At 38.2% G+C, this 14117-nt stretch overlaps 1 long non-coding RNA gene across 1 annotated transcript; it reads left to right on the top strand.

Annotated features, from left to right (window-relative positions):
* The first annotated feature begins 7022 nt into the window (after window positions 1-7022).
* Window positions 7023-13599, top strand: LOC122983366. Its single transcript, XR_006403662.1, has 3 exons — window positions 7023-7417; window positions 7503-7563; window positions 13166-13599. It is a non-coding gene; the product is annotated as an uncharacterized LOC122983366 (long non-coding RNA).
* The last annotated feature ends 518 nt before the right edge of the window (window positions 13600-14117 follow it).

Here is a 14117-nt window from a genome sequence, read left to right as displayed (position 1 = left end):
AGTGTCTGTGCCAGTCGTTTTCAGCAGATTGGCTTTCATTGTTCCATTTTCAAAGCCTTTCTAGCGTAATAGAGTCAGGAAACTAAATGCCAAACCGAAAATAATAAGGATAACATAAATTAGATAAGGTCTGAGTGGTATCTTGTGACCAGACTGAAAACAATCAGGCCTGTTAACTGTACACGTGTGTTTGTGTGTCTGTTTGTCCTGTGTTTCACATCTGTCAGGGTGCAGCAGCCCTCATGAGGCAGGAGGACAAAGGACACATTGAAGGCAACGAAGTGCTTTAAAAGAAAAGTTATCCTTGCTTGACTCATCTGAGTGGGCATTGTCTTAACATATTAATGTTATTTGTCACCAGAGACACATGTTTTAAATTATGATTTAATGAATGATTAAGTTGTAATTAAAACAGTCTGATGGTTTTATGAGATACAACACTAAAGCAGGTTATGGGGATAACAATGGGAAATGCAACCAACTAAGGAAGAGCCCCAATTAAACGGTATGTGACCCTGTGGCTGGTCAAAGGCAGATTAGTTTGTGTGAGCAAGTGTGGCGCAAGTGTGGCACACGTGTGTGTGTGTGTTTAAATCCTATACCCTGGTGTGGAAGTGGCCTTGTCTCATCCTCTCCTGTGGTTTTCAAGGATTTTCAGGCTGAAGGACTTCCCAGTTTGTTTAGATGGTTCATGGGTGTTCATTTATCCTCACAGCACTCCGATGATAGAAATAATACTCAATGTGTAATGCTCAGTTTAGCTAAATTTATCACTGGTGATTGATTTCTGGACTGGTGCCCTTTATGTAAATGCATGGATCTGCATGATGACAGTCCATGTTTATTTATTTACACTCCTCCATTATTTCACTCACTCTGTGATATCATTACACAGTATCTGTGGATGCAAACATGGCTGTGAGTGCATCTGACTTCAGGGCTTGTAATTAAATTAGAGTTTGGGCTAAGTGACTTACAGCCAGTCTAATGACTAGACTCTCTCTGGGGCCATGGGGACACAATGAGGAACATAAGAGGACAATACACAATCCACAAGGGTGTACACACACACACACACACACACACAAACACACAGAGTCACACCAGCTGAGCTCAGCATCACACATCAAGGTGACCTACTTTGTGTGTGTAAATGTGCATTTGTGCATACGCCGTGCAATAGTTTGTTCATGTGTGCATGTGAGATGGAACAAGGTGAGAGTGCAGCTGTATACTTTTTTCCTCTTGGCACAAGTGCATAAGTGTAATGAAACATTATCTGAAGATGAAAAGCTATCTTTCTGTCAAAACATGTCCCATCATCTTTTCATGGAGGAAACACTGAAAATACATTTTATGTCAAGGTAGATGAAGAGATGGAAAAATCACAGAAAAAATATTTGCCATATAAAAAATAAAACATGAGCTGTGTGCAGTTTTAAATAATTCATTAAAGTCCTTATATATGCAGAAAGTGTCAGTGTCGATGTGCATCGTAAAAACAAAACAGGCCATCTTATTAAATATTTTAAAATAAATATTAGTCATACATTAAGTCATTCTGTCAAAACACTTCCCACATGATCATCCATAATACATACATGCATTATAGATGTATAATGAGCTAAACTAAATCTGGATAAGATGCAAAGAAGAACATTTCCCAATGTTTCCCATATCACAAATGGTAAAGCAGATTTAATATTGCCTCTTATAAAAAAAGCAGTGACACTATCACACAAAACATACACTTTATTTGGTTACAGTTATGACAAATTTAAGAGTTCTCCATTGCTGTATTCTTAATCCAAAATAAAATAAAACATAAGTCTGGATCGTCATTAGACCTGTCCCGTTAAAATGGTAAAAATTTAGTGAGTTATCAACAGTAGAATCAAAAACAGAGACACTGCAGCACAATGTTCTCTAGCTGTGAGATCCAAATAAAATTAGATCAGAAGAAATATATTTCTCCATCTGCAGACTGACACACATCCAGATGTTCCTGCCTGCTGCCACTGCTGCATGATGCTCCAATGATAAACAGAGTTTACCCTGTGCGGACTAGTTTGGTAAACATCAGCAGAATTCCCCATTCCTTTTAGATTGTGGAGTCCTTTGTAGAGTGTTATGCCACATTAAATATGGGAAATGAGGCCTGTTATGAGCGATATTGTTCCTGTGTTGACACAGAAAAGGTGTCTGCTAAAACCTGACATTTTCATTACAGTGTCTACTTTCATTACTTCAGTAAACATTTGATGAAGGCTCATGAAGTCAAACGAAATTACATTAAAACTAATGAAGCAAGAGTTTTATTTGAGAATTGCAACCATCTTGCAACATCTAATAAATCATTCATTCATAATATTGTCTGGAAATGAAAATGAAACCATGGGAATGCTATGAAATAAAACCTCATTGTGTCTCTATACTGCAATTCATCTGGACCATGAAATGGAAGCAGCTAATCAAAGATAGATGAGTGTAATATGCTGTATAAATTCCCCCCTAGTTCATTAATAATGTACTGTGTAACACATATGGGCATACATTTTTGCACAAATCACACCACCATTACCCTGTTGCTTACTGGCCTCTGGTGGCGCATCCTAAATCCAACAGAGCACAGTTAGTAACTTTAAATTGTAGAACTGATGTTGAAGTGCCACCCCCCAACCCCCCCACTCTCTCTCTCTCCCCCCAAACACGAATCCACCCACACCTGCACGCACACGCACGCATGCGGTTTAAGTGTGTAATTATCCTAAGTCACATCAAATATTAATAAAGCAGCACTTGACACGCAGATACAGACACAGAAACAGAATGGAAGATTATATTTGCATAAAGGAGAGAAATAAAATTGAATGAGAAAAAGGAGGATGAATAGTCAGTGCCATGAATTCATAATGACTCAATCTTAACTCTCTGCTGAAGTGCTCCTAGGGCTGCAGCATGCTAAGTATAGAAAGTACATATTGGGGTTGTTTAAGTGCTGTTCTGAGAATTAGATTGACTTTGAGAACCAAAATCTATTTGATGTAGTAGAAAAAGAGCCGACAGATTTAAGTGCAGTACAAGTGAACACATGCACAGACAACAGGTCAAGCCTGAATTATTCAATATTATTTGTAGTGATTTTGTATGAAATGACTGTGTGTCATGAGAGAGGGGTCACCTCTAATGCAGAAATCACAGAAAACTTTCACCCATCTCTGCCCACAGAGCTATTTTTGCTCAGTATTTTGGTTTAACATTTACTTAAAGTCTCATCACCTTTCTGCTCTCATCAAAAGCTCTGATAAACCCACTGTACACTACCTGCTCAGCATGAAACATTGCTGGAGCAGAGGTGAGTATCTTGCCAAATCTAGCTGGACCAAAGCTTATTTTGTTATGAGTTGGCAGACACCAAAAAATGAGCTCAAAGGAGAGTGAATATTGGACGCCTGTTCATGGTATTCATCATGTTCCTCCGTGTCTGCTTGCTGTGAAAGCAGCTAACTGCTTGCTAATACATTAGCCATAACAATTTTAGTCTATAAGCCAAGGATATGACGTTGATGGTGTGTTTGTCTGCTTATTGCAAAAAGCAAGCACAACCTGCCATCCAAGACAACTAGCCAGCTGTCAACATATGAAAGGCTGCAGCACCAGGCCAGTTATCAACCAAAGCTCTAGCAGATTAGGTGTGAATTTCCTGATAACCTCTGCAATTGTCTGCAAAACAGATGTATGGTACTTTTCTGGGAAGTTTGCCTTCCACACAACATAGATCCTCCTTTTCCGCATAGATCTGAGGAAAGTGAGATTCTGCCTTAGTATAACAATCCCACATTTTTCAGGATTCACTTCTTTTCATGCGGTGTATTTTTCAGCCCTTGAGTGGCCAAAACTTGATTCATGATGCTTTAAAATACTATAATCTCTTAACACAGTGTTTAACTGACACTTCAAGTCAGTGTTATGTTTTATATTGGCTGTTAAAGAAAGAAGAGTCTTAGAATATTAATGGGAACTGGTTATACAATTTTCTTTTAGAAAGAGATCATTCTCTTTAAAATAGACTGCAGTGTATCAAACACTTTGTTTCTTAAAGACACTTTCACAACACCGTGAAATAACTCTAAATCACTTCTCAGGGTAAAAGTGAATTTGATATAAACTTGAACAGAAAAAAAAATAGTATACACACGTGAACACACTAAACGCTAAACAAGCAGACAGTTGGGAGTTGAAGATTGATCTCTCAGTGATTATGCAACAGGAAAAATGGCACAACTCTTTCTTCATACAATAGCTGTGCCAGTAACCAAATGAATCTGAACTATGTGTTTTGAATTTGACTGAAACCAAGGGATTTCAGTGAATCACTGAAACCAGATGTTGATCAGATTTTTACAAAAAGAGAAATTTGTATTATTATTGTCATTAATTCAGATTTGCATTTGACTGCAAACAATAAGACTGAAGTTGATATTGCAATTTAACGAGTGCTTCTATTAAGTATTAAGTAAGAACTTCTAGTATTTCTAACAAGACATGACAATTATTTTTTTAATTAAGCAGCATTTTGAATACTTTAATTTCAGATCAATTATAATGAAAAAATATATGTAAAAATGTAATTTCTAGAGTTAAAATATAAATTAACTTTCAATTCATATGCATTCATTTCACTATATAGAAATTCAGAATGCACAATTAAAAATTCACAGATATTCTTAATTTAACCATAAATACAAAATTTGACTCAGAAGAAAAGATTAAATATTCAGATTTTCATTTGGCCACTGGCAGAACTCTTATACCACATTTGGGCTTGAATACTTATTTGCACAGTTGTGTACAGTATGTCTACACAAGTGTGTGTCCACCTGTAGGCTTAGTAACGGATGATATCTGTGAAAGTGTGTGAGTGTCTGTGTCTGTGCACATGCGAGTGCACACGCATCTGTGTGCACATCCAGAGCTGTCATCCATAATACATGAGGTAATGTGTTTGAAGACCACATCTTTGAGCATCTTTCCATTACTTATTGATGAATTTATCATATAAGAATACAAACCAGCGGCACAGAAAAAGTTAACAAAATGATGTTGAGTAAGAAATACAGAGAAAGAATTTGTTTGCGTGGTGTGTGCGTGCCATTCCAAGCCAAGCCAGAACGACCGTCAGAAAGTCATGTCAGACCACATATAATTCATAGCACCTGTTTCCAGGGAAACATTGGCTGGAGTTCATGGTCATACACAAACACCTTTTCTCTCCCTTCTCTCTCTCTATCTCTTTCTCCCTCTTTCTCTCACTCTCACACACGCAACACATGCATACCAACACCCAGTTTGCTAACAGCTAATTGACAGAGTTTGAATATTTATTTTGTACTTTTCCAAAAGGGTTGCAAAAGTTGCTAATGGTATATACTCTTAGAAGGTAGTGAGAGGGCGGTATCCTCCTCAGTAACCTAAACTGCATCACACATCAACCACAATGATTTTTAGGTGAAATGAGTAGGGGGATATCCAGCAGTAACAGTACCCATAGAAACATTCACTGCTTACCTATGACATACACTTGAAAAGATTTATTCAAATTCAACTGAGACAAAGCTATAACAGCTAACACTTTAGCAAGGAAAAACATCCCTTTGAGCTTTTCAAAGTTTTTAAAAGCAATTTAGTTCAGAGCTGAGTTAGGCTGATTTGCATTGGCAGAAGAGCTGGAATAAACTGACATGATGCAGCTGTTAGAAAGGAAGCTGGTGAAAACAAGGACAGGGTCAACATGGCATTTGTGAGCCACTGAACCTTTTCCCAACAAAATGGTTTTACTTTTGGAAAGGAGGCTTTTGTTTTTTTAACTAATCAAAAAGCAAAAGATACTCAGTCTCAACCCAGTTGAAAACATATGGGAGATGATGCAGCAAAGTGTCAGACAGTACCATCAAAATACCATTTAAGGTGGAAAAAATTAGCCTTTAAGTATGAGCTAATAGTATCCCATCACCTTTACTGTATGTTTGTTTTTCCTTTAGTTTGTCACACATCTGCATATTACAATAATCAACTATACTGTCAGCTAGTTATCCAGTGTGACTGTGTTTGCTAATGATATTGCTATGGCTGTGAATATCAATGTAAATATGAGATGAATATGAGGAAAAAAATACTTTTTTTTTTAGAGTTCTGCTTTCTCTGCCAGGTGTTATTCATGACCTAAAGATACGTTTCAGCTAAAACCCAAAGCAGATTGTCAGTTGTGTCAGTTACTTTAAAAAAAAAAAAGAAAAAAGTAATGATTCATTTTTAGTAACAAATAACTCATTATGTGCACCACTTTACGTAAAGGGGCACAAAAATATGAAATACTGTATGTATGTAAAAAGGAAATAATGATGCTTCTGTAACATATAGCACCTGATTTAAATGTTATCATTATTCAGAGACTACTATTAAATTACAAATCAGTTATTTCTTGATTTGTTCCTGTCCACTTCCTGAAAATCTGAGATTTTGTGTATCGTGGTTTGCAACCTATGGGTTGGGTCCCCCAAAAGGTGTTACTGAAGGGTTGCAAGTTTTTTTTCTGGATATGAAATCGGAGAAAAAAATATCCTCAAAATTACGTTAATTCTTTCCTTTTTTCTTACGAATTACTGGCCAAATCGAGGTGTTTCTAGTTTTAATCAAAAAAACTGAAGAAAAAAAAATCACTATTTGTTTGAATTTGTCACAAGACATGCATTGACTATGGGGGGGTCGCATGAAGGCATTGTTTTGTTTTAAGGGGTCATAAGTCAAAAAGGTTGGGAATTACTGCCTTGAAATGTCACCCATCCACACAAAGTTTCTGATTTGTCCACCAGATGGACCTATTGCACTGAGGAAATGCTGGCCTGTGCGAGAGACCAGCTGTGGCCAGTCAAATATAGCCTCGGGTAATGGATCACTCAGGAGGAAGCAGGTGTCCAACATATATTGCCTAAAATCAGTATAAGCTGCACTAAACCAGAGCTAGACAACAATATAATGTCTCCAAAGACCCATATCTATTTTAATGAGTCTTGTAGCTATGCTATAGGCATATGGGGACATGGGTGTTGCTCTGCAAGACCTGAAGGCAGAGGATCTGGTGAGGCTTCAAGTGGGTCACTGCTATGGTTCTACGGGGAGAGCAAATCAACGAGGAATCTGACTGTGAAGAAATGTGGCAAATTAGTTCTTTTTTGCCATCTCCCTCTATGGTCTCCAAACCTCTATCCCAACAACCTGCGCCACACTAATCAGCATAACGAATTCCTCCAGCATGCCTGGCTTAATGGAATCAATTACTTGTGGAAGACAAGAAACCTGGCAAGAAAACAACCAGCCAAGAGTAATTTACCTGGATGGTTACAGAGAGGACATTAAGGTAAAATATGCCTATGTAGCTTGCCTGAGTGTTTATGCAGAGAAACTGATGATGACAAACTATCATTTGTTTGGTTTGTTATTAGAATGAAAGACAGCATTAAGTGACAGAAGAGAGAGGCGATAAAAGGAGAGCATAAAAAGGAGGTGATGTGACAAACCCATCTGTTTTTCTGTGTGTGTGTGCGTGTGTGTGTGTGTGTGCTTGTGTGCGTTTGCATATTAGTGTCTATTTTCCCTTCTATGCTCATGTGCATGGTGTGTGTATATTTCTACATTAATGAGCAGACTGGAGATTTTCATTAAGGCCCCCATTAGTACCTTTTTTCCCTCTGGGCTCCATCTCACTGCTCCACTCTCATTCATTCCTCTGATGCAATAACCAAAGAGAGGTAGACAGAGAATGGCAACAGTCACTGTCGCAGGAATTCAGTAAACTGCAATATATCTGGCACCACTTTCAGAATAAACTGGCTCTTTTGAACTCAATCATCAAATTGGGGTTTTCAGAAAAAGACATCAGCTTGAAATGAAGCAGAAAGGCAAAGTGTTTTAGAAGTAAATTATGAAATATGATTGTTCATTAATTTGTGCATCAAGCATTTTAAATTAAGAGCTAAATGTCTGAATTATCCAAAACAAATATGGGACTGATGTCTGGTTGAAAGATTTCCTTGACTGATATTTGTGCACTAGCTTGGCTGTCATCCACACACTGCTGACAAGCATGGCTAGGCAAACTCCTAAAAACCCTTCAAGCAGACATGCTATCAAACCAGAGCACTCTTCAAAACACAGTGGAAGTGTAACAACTCCCCAACAAGTCAACTGACAGCAGATTTTATCTTGGGAAGTATGTTTTCAATCTTGGTCTTTCCTATCCAGTGCGCATCTCAGACAGAGATGAGCAGTTTGAGAAATTTGGCTGGTGTTAAAAATCTTTTGAACATGACTAAAAATAACAAGTGTGTTTCACCACAGGGGGTTACAACTAAGAGAGGATGTTGCTGTGCTTTCATTACAGAACATTAGAGGGCAGTGGCTTTACATAAAGCACCAAAGTGGCCTCCAGATCAACCAGAACCTTTTAAAATAGATTGGAGTGGTAGAAAGGACTCAATGATTAGAGTTAACCAGTCTCTCTGAACAGCCTGCTGTGTTTTTCACCTTCATGCTGCCTTGACTTTATTTGCCGCATACATTTCTGTGCTATCATATGCTCACTTAATGCTGAAACTTTGAGAGACAGGGAAAATACAAACATACTAATAGTATTCTTGTGTATAAAGGGTGGAAGAGAAAACGAAAGATGGACAATTTGCCCAAGTCTGTGCTGACTGTTCAAAGTCAGGTTGAGTAAAATGTTTCCTGTCAGAGAATTTAGGACAGAGGGGAAGACAGGAGAGGAGGAGGAGGAGAAAATGGAGGGTGTAAACCTAAATAGAAATGTAGGAATGTCAGCGGTGGTTGACAGATCATGTTAGTGTGTTAAGACAAATATTGCTTGAAATGGTAAGATGGTAGAAAACAGAACACCACACAAAGGTGACCACATGAGCCTGTGCTGTTGTTCTCGAGGACGTTTGTCACCAAGTATGGTAGTTAGTCACACAACCCAAACCGAAATATCACCACATTAACTCGAGGAATCTTGGTGGTTCTCTGTGGACAAAAAACTGTGTCGGTAATTAGTCTAGACATTTCTTACATTTACATCAGTGGCTGCTTTCAGTCACCTCCATCAGCAGCGTAAAGGATTAGAGTGAATCCCACTGTTGCACCTGCATTATGCGCCCATATTACGCCATGCCCTGATTTCTTGCTAAAACATGTTGTGATGACAGAACAAATATAAAAGGTGCAAAAGAATAGAGTGGATATAAAGTCATTGTTACCCTAAAGAACTGCATGTGTGTAGTCGAGTGTCAGGGAAAACCTTCTCTTATTGCAGTAATTGAATAGATTTTTCACATACCTGTTCTGAAAACAGGAACCTAGCTTTCACTCAGGTATACTTTCCAAATATTGGTCTCAGTGACTCTTGACAAATGACTAACATTACAGTGTAGCCTATATTTACTCACACTGTCATGTCTAAATCATAATGTTATTGCATTTCAACTTTTTTTTGCTGTCTTTTCCTTGTCAGGATGTGTCATCAGCCCTTTCGCAATGCCTGTATGTACTGGAAGCTACTTTGGCACCACTTCCTAATAAATCACCCGTTATAAAGAGTTTTAAAGTAGAAACTACTGCCTTTATAAATAGTTAATTTAAAATTGACTAATGCTTTAGAGATCAGTTATATACCATTAATAATGAATGGCTGGTGTTTTTTATTCTCTACTTGGTAATAATACCGTCTTAAATATTGGTAATTCATGAATAAATGCTCAATATAGGTTTTTTTTTTAAAATTCAAGACGCTCTGCAGCCCTTTTTTGAAAGTTGCCTGATATCAGGCAGCTTTTGATTAATGACTTAAAGCAGATCTACAAAACCTTAATTTGTATTAACTGAGCATTAATTGAGTCTGTACTTCCACATAATTAGGATAGTCTAGTACTCTCTCCTTTGCTGCTTGTAATACATTTCCACAGACATTGAGATGCAGGCAAAGTCACTCACACGTACACCAACCTCTGTCAGGTCATTTGTGCACTAAGACAAATTGTACAGTAGTGGGACACAGTTGAGTGTTTTATCAGTCTTTGAGAGTCTGGCACTGAGGTGCCAGAGGGTAAGAGAGCACACTCAGGAAAAGGCATGCTAAGTGGCCATGACAGATGAGAGCTATCTGAGAGCATTCTTCTGGGTCTCGTTCAGACCAATTCAGAAAAGCTTACACATGCATGAGCAAAACAGCACACATAAAGCTATACACACTGACAAATAAAAACTCATTTGTGAAATAATGCATATTAAGTTGTTTAAATTGTCTTATGGAAAACAATTATGAGCAGGAGAGCTGTTCAGAAGGTTTCAGGCTTCAGCTCAAGGATGGCAGGGCTACATTTGAGCAGTCTAGTGCTTGGTACAGCATGGAACCCATGGCAATGCAAAAAGAACAAAATGCACTGTACTGGCCTCTGAAAACCAATAGAACCCAGTCCAAAACAAATTATCTCACTAAGTCTGAGATCAAAGGTACTGTAGCAGCAATCAACTTGACCTGCTCGACCTCCAGCTGTCAATGTGTGAGAGTCTTTGGAGGGACAGGGGTATGTGTCTAAGAGTGCGTGTGGATGTTTGTGGATTTGTGTATGCACATGTGTGTGTGTGTAAGATAGAGACTGAATCTACTGTCATTGATGTGAGGCACCTGCCCAATTTATATCATCCAAAATCAGAGCAGCAATTCTGGATCTGAAATTTTGTTCTTACCTGCACCACCTATTGGCAACAAAATTAACTGCAGCAGTAGAAGTTTGGAAGTGTAGGTTGTCAGACTGTAGGGTACAGTATGTGGAACTAGACTGACAACTACATTCATATGCTGAATGCAGACAAGGACATTTGTGAGTGAGTTATAAGCCAGGTCCATGAGATACATAATTCTGATGGAATAAGTTTTTGTTTGTTGAAAAAATTGATAATCCAGGTGAAAACTGGTTCAGTCTTAATGTTGCTTTCAGGCCATTCTTCTATATGCTGTGATTGGATCCCAGGATTGCAGAGGGGGAACAAGGTGAAAACACAATATAGACATATTGTCACCTTATAAAGTTGTTATATTGAGCGTTTTGGCAAGAACTCGCCTATTTACAACAGACATGGAGCAACATTATCATTCATTTGGAGTCATGTTTCTGGCCATGTTATGAATGTAACTCCAATATTAACTCTCCACCAACTGCTGAGAAAAATATTTAGCTCTTTAGCCGCTAAATGCTCCACTATTTTCACAAGCTAGTAGTTAGCTATGTCTGTCCAATGTTTGGTGCTACTGTAGGCAGGTACTGTAGGTGGGTTTATGAGAGCTTTTTCACTGAAAACATCATCCTGCTGTGTCTGGAAATCATGCTGATGAGAGTGATGAAAGTGAACCATGAACACTAAAGTGGCAGGCCTTGAAAGATGCTAAAATGCTCTGTAGAGCTGAGTGGGTGATCATTCTTTGTGGGTTCCTCTACTATGAACAACCCTTTTCACATTACATAGTCATGTGATTCATTGTTAATATAATACATCCATCAGTACAAATGAATAAATAAACCTCTTATAAAATATAAAACATTTTAGGCGCAACTGCAAAATATGACTGCATTTGCTGTTTGGATACACGAGACATAAAAACTTTATACTGCATGAAAAAAAAAGTATTTTGTCTTGGGAATCTGAATGAATTCAGCATGTACTGGCATGCAAGACAAAAGGGTGGAGGTAGTGGAGAGGACTGTCTGGCGTAACAAAGAGACATAGAGAGGAAAATGTACACACTACAATGAGCATGATGAGGGCATTTATTTGTTTAGTGTGTTGGAAATTTTCCATCATGAGTACATCTCAAAGGAGAATCTTTGTATTATGACTTCATCTGATCCACTTGTGAGACTGTAAGCTACCTGTCATTCCTTTCCATGTCTTCAGATTCCTATAGATACCAACTCACCATGGCAAAGCAAGTGCGGGCAAGTGAAGAGGCTAGTAACTGATGAAAGGAAATGTGTCTTGAATTGTGACTTTGCTCATGACAGCGACTAGACTGATAATGATGCAGGTGAACACACAGGATGCAGGAGATGTAATGCACATATACACCAGAAAGAAGAAAGAAAGGAGACATTTCACATGGAACTGGAGATAATATTGAAAATTTTATCACAAACAATCTCTGCACAACTTATGAAAAATTACATATATACTGTTTTTGTGTGAGTGTGTATGGACTTGTATTAATCACCTTCTGGGGACTAAAATCAATCAGCCACATTACAGGGACACACCTCTCATTTGGTGACAAAAATCTGGTCCCCACAAAGTATATACCATTAATGTTTTAGGGTTTTTTGGTTCAGGTTATGATTAAGATTAGACAAATAGTACTAACTGTTAAGATAAGCCTCCAAGGAATAAATATAAGTAAATGCAATGTCCTCCCAAGTGACAAAAACAAGATTGTGTGTGTGTGTGTAAAAAGAGAACTTTTGATCATTCCTTGCTTCAATATTGCAACCGCTTCCCATGTGTGCGCTTACCTAATATTTTATCACACATTGTACTTCATACTGTGTCACATAAATCACTGAGGAGACTGAAAAGAGCAGTAATACCAGTGTCATGGAGTGCTGAAGTACAACAAAGAACCTTTGCTATTATATTGGAATTTTTTAGGACACACTCAGAACATTATTTCCCTCCATCCAATTTCTCACTGATAACAGCAGTAAATAAATAAAAAAAAAATCCCAAACGGTCTGTGCCAGTCTGGAAATATTAGGTAAGTCGACACTTTTAACCATTTTCCTTTCGTATCTCTCTTTCTGTCTGCTCCGTTCCTCTTCTTGCTGCTTTATGACCGGCACAAACCTCAGTCTGAAAGCCCCTCTCCCTGAGTGACAGCAGTGATGTTATTAATGTGTGTGTGTGTAGTATATGTGAGCCCTTGTCTGTGTGAGTGTGTTTGTATGGTTCTGCACTTTGGTGCTAGATTGTGTGTGTGTGTGTGTTTTTATGTGCACTGACTGTAGACTTTAAGCAGAACTGGACAGCCCTGCTGTTGCTGATAGGAGACTTACTCTCCTGACAGGTCCTGAAGGGAGGTGCTGATAGAACAATCCATCTGAGTGACCTTGATCCAACCAAAGAGCCTTCATATCTCGCTTCTTCTGAAGACACACATCTATTATACACCAGTTGAGTTTGTGGTAAGATAAAAATGATTTCTTGTAATTGTGACTAACCTGCTGTTCTGCAATGACTTTGTGTGACTCATGGTCATACTGTAAGTGGACGAAATATGGAACGGTTTTTTAGTCATAGTTGCCTCTATGTATTACCAGTTTTCTGGAACACAATTGTGCAAATCTTGTAAAGTGGTGGTAACATTCAATACTAATTGGTACCAAAAACCACAAGGATGTGAATCATGTCTAATGTAAGAGTAAGAAAAATAAATAAATTCCACAACCGTACAATTAACACCACATCTTTCAAGCCAGAGAGGAATGGTTTGTGTTTACTTCACACTGTCACAATGCGTATGTTGCTACTTAAAGTGTCTGTGCATCTGTATAACAGTGTTTGGCACTGGTTAAATTCATTGAGAATTATTACAAGCCCTGAGGACCAATGTCAAGTGCATCTGTGTATTTATATCTGGTTTTGTGTTGATACACAGAGTGACTATTTTTGCAACAAAAGATGGTTTAATACCTGTGTCACCACAGGTACAGCGCATTTAAAATCCAATACTCTCCAGGAGTCCATAACATGCTGGGTTTACTGTCAGCGAACAGAGCTCAAATGGCCAACAGAGAAGGGGCGAAGGGTTTTATTTGAAGAGCACAGCAACAAAATGATGGAAAAAATGATCACAGAGGTTTCACTGCAGGCAAATGTGAACATCTTTCAGATGCACTGACAGACAGCTACTGTGAAAACTGCTGTCAGTTCAGCTCCACAGATATTCAAAAGAAGTACACACAGATCGAAATTCCTCAGAGTGGAATTATGCGTTTCATTATCAGAAGCATTGAAAC

This window comes from Thunnus albacares, chromosome 6 (genome assembly GCF_914725855.1).
Source record: "Thunnus albacares chromosome 6, fThuAlb1.1, whole genome shotgun sequence".
Classification (NCBI taxonomy): domain Eukaryota; kingdom Metazoa; phylum Chordata; class Actinopteri; order Scombriformes; family Scombridae; genus Thunnus; species Thunnus albacares.
The sequence above is the reverse complement of the archived record's forward strand: the minus strand, read 5'-3'. Positions and strand labels throughout refer to the sequence as shown.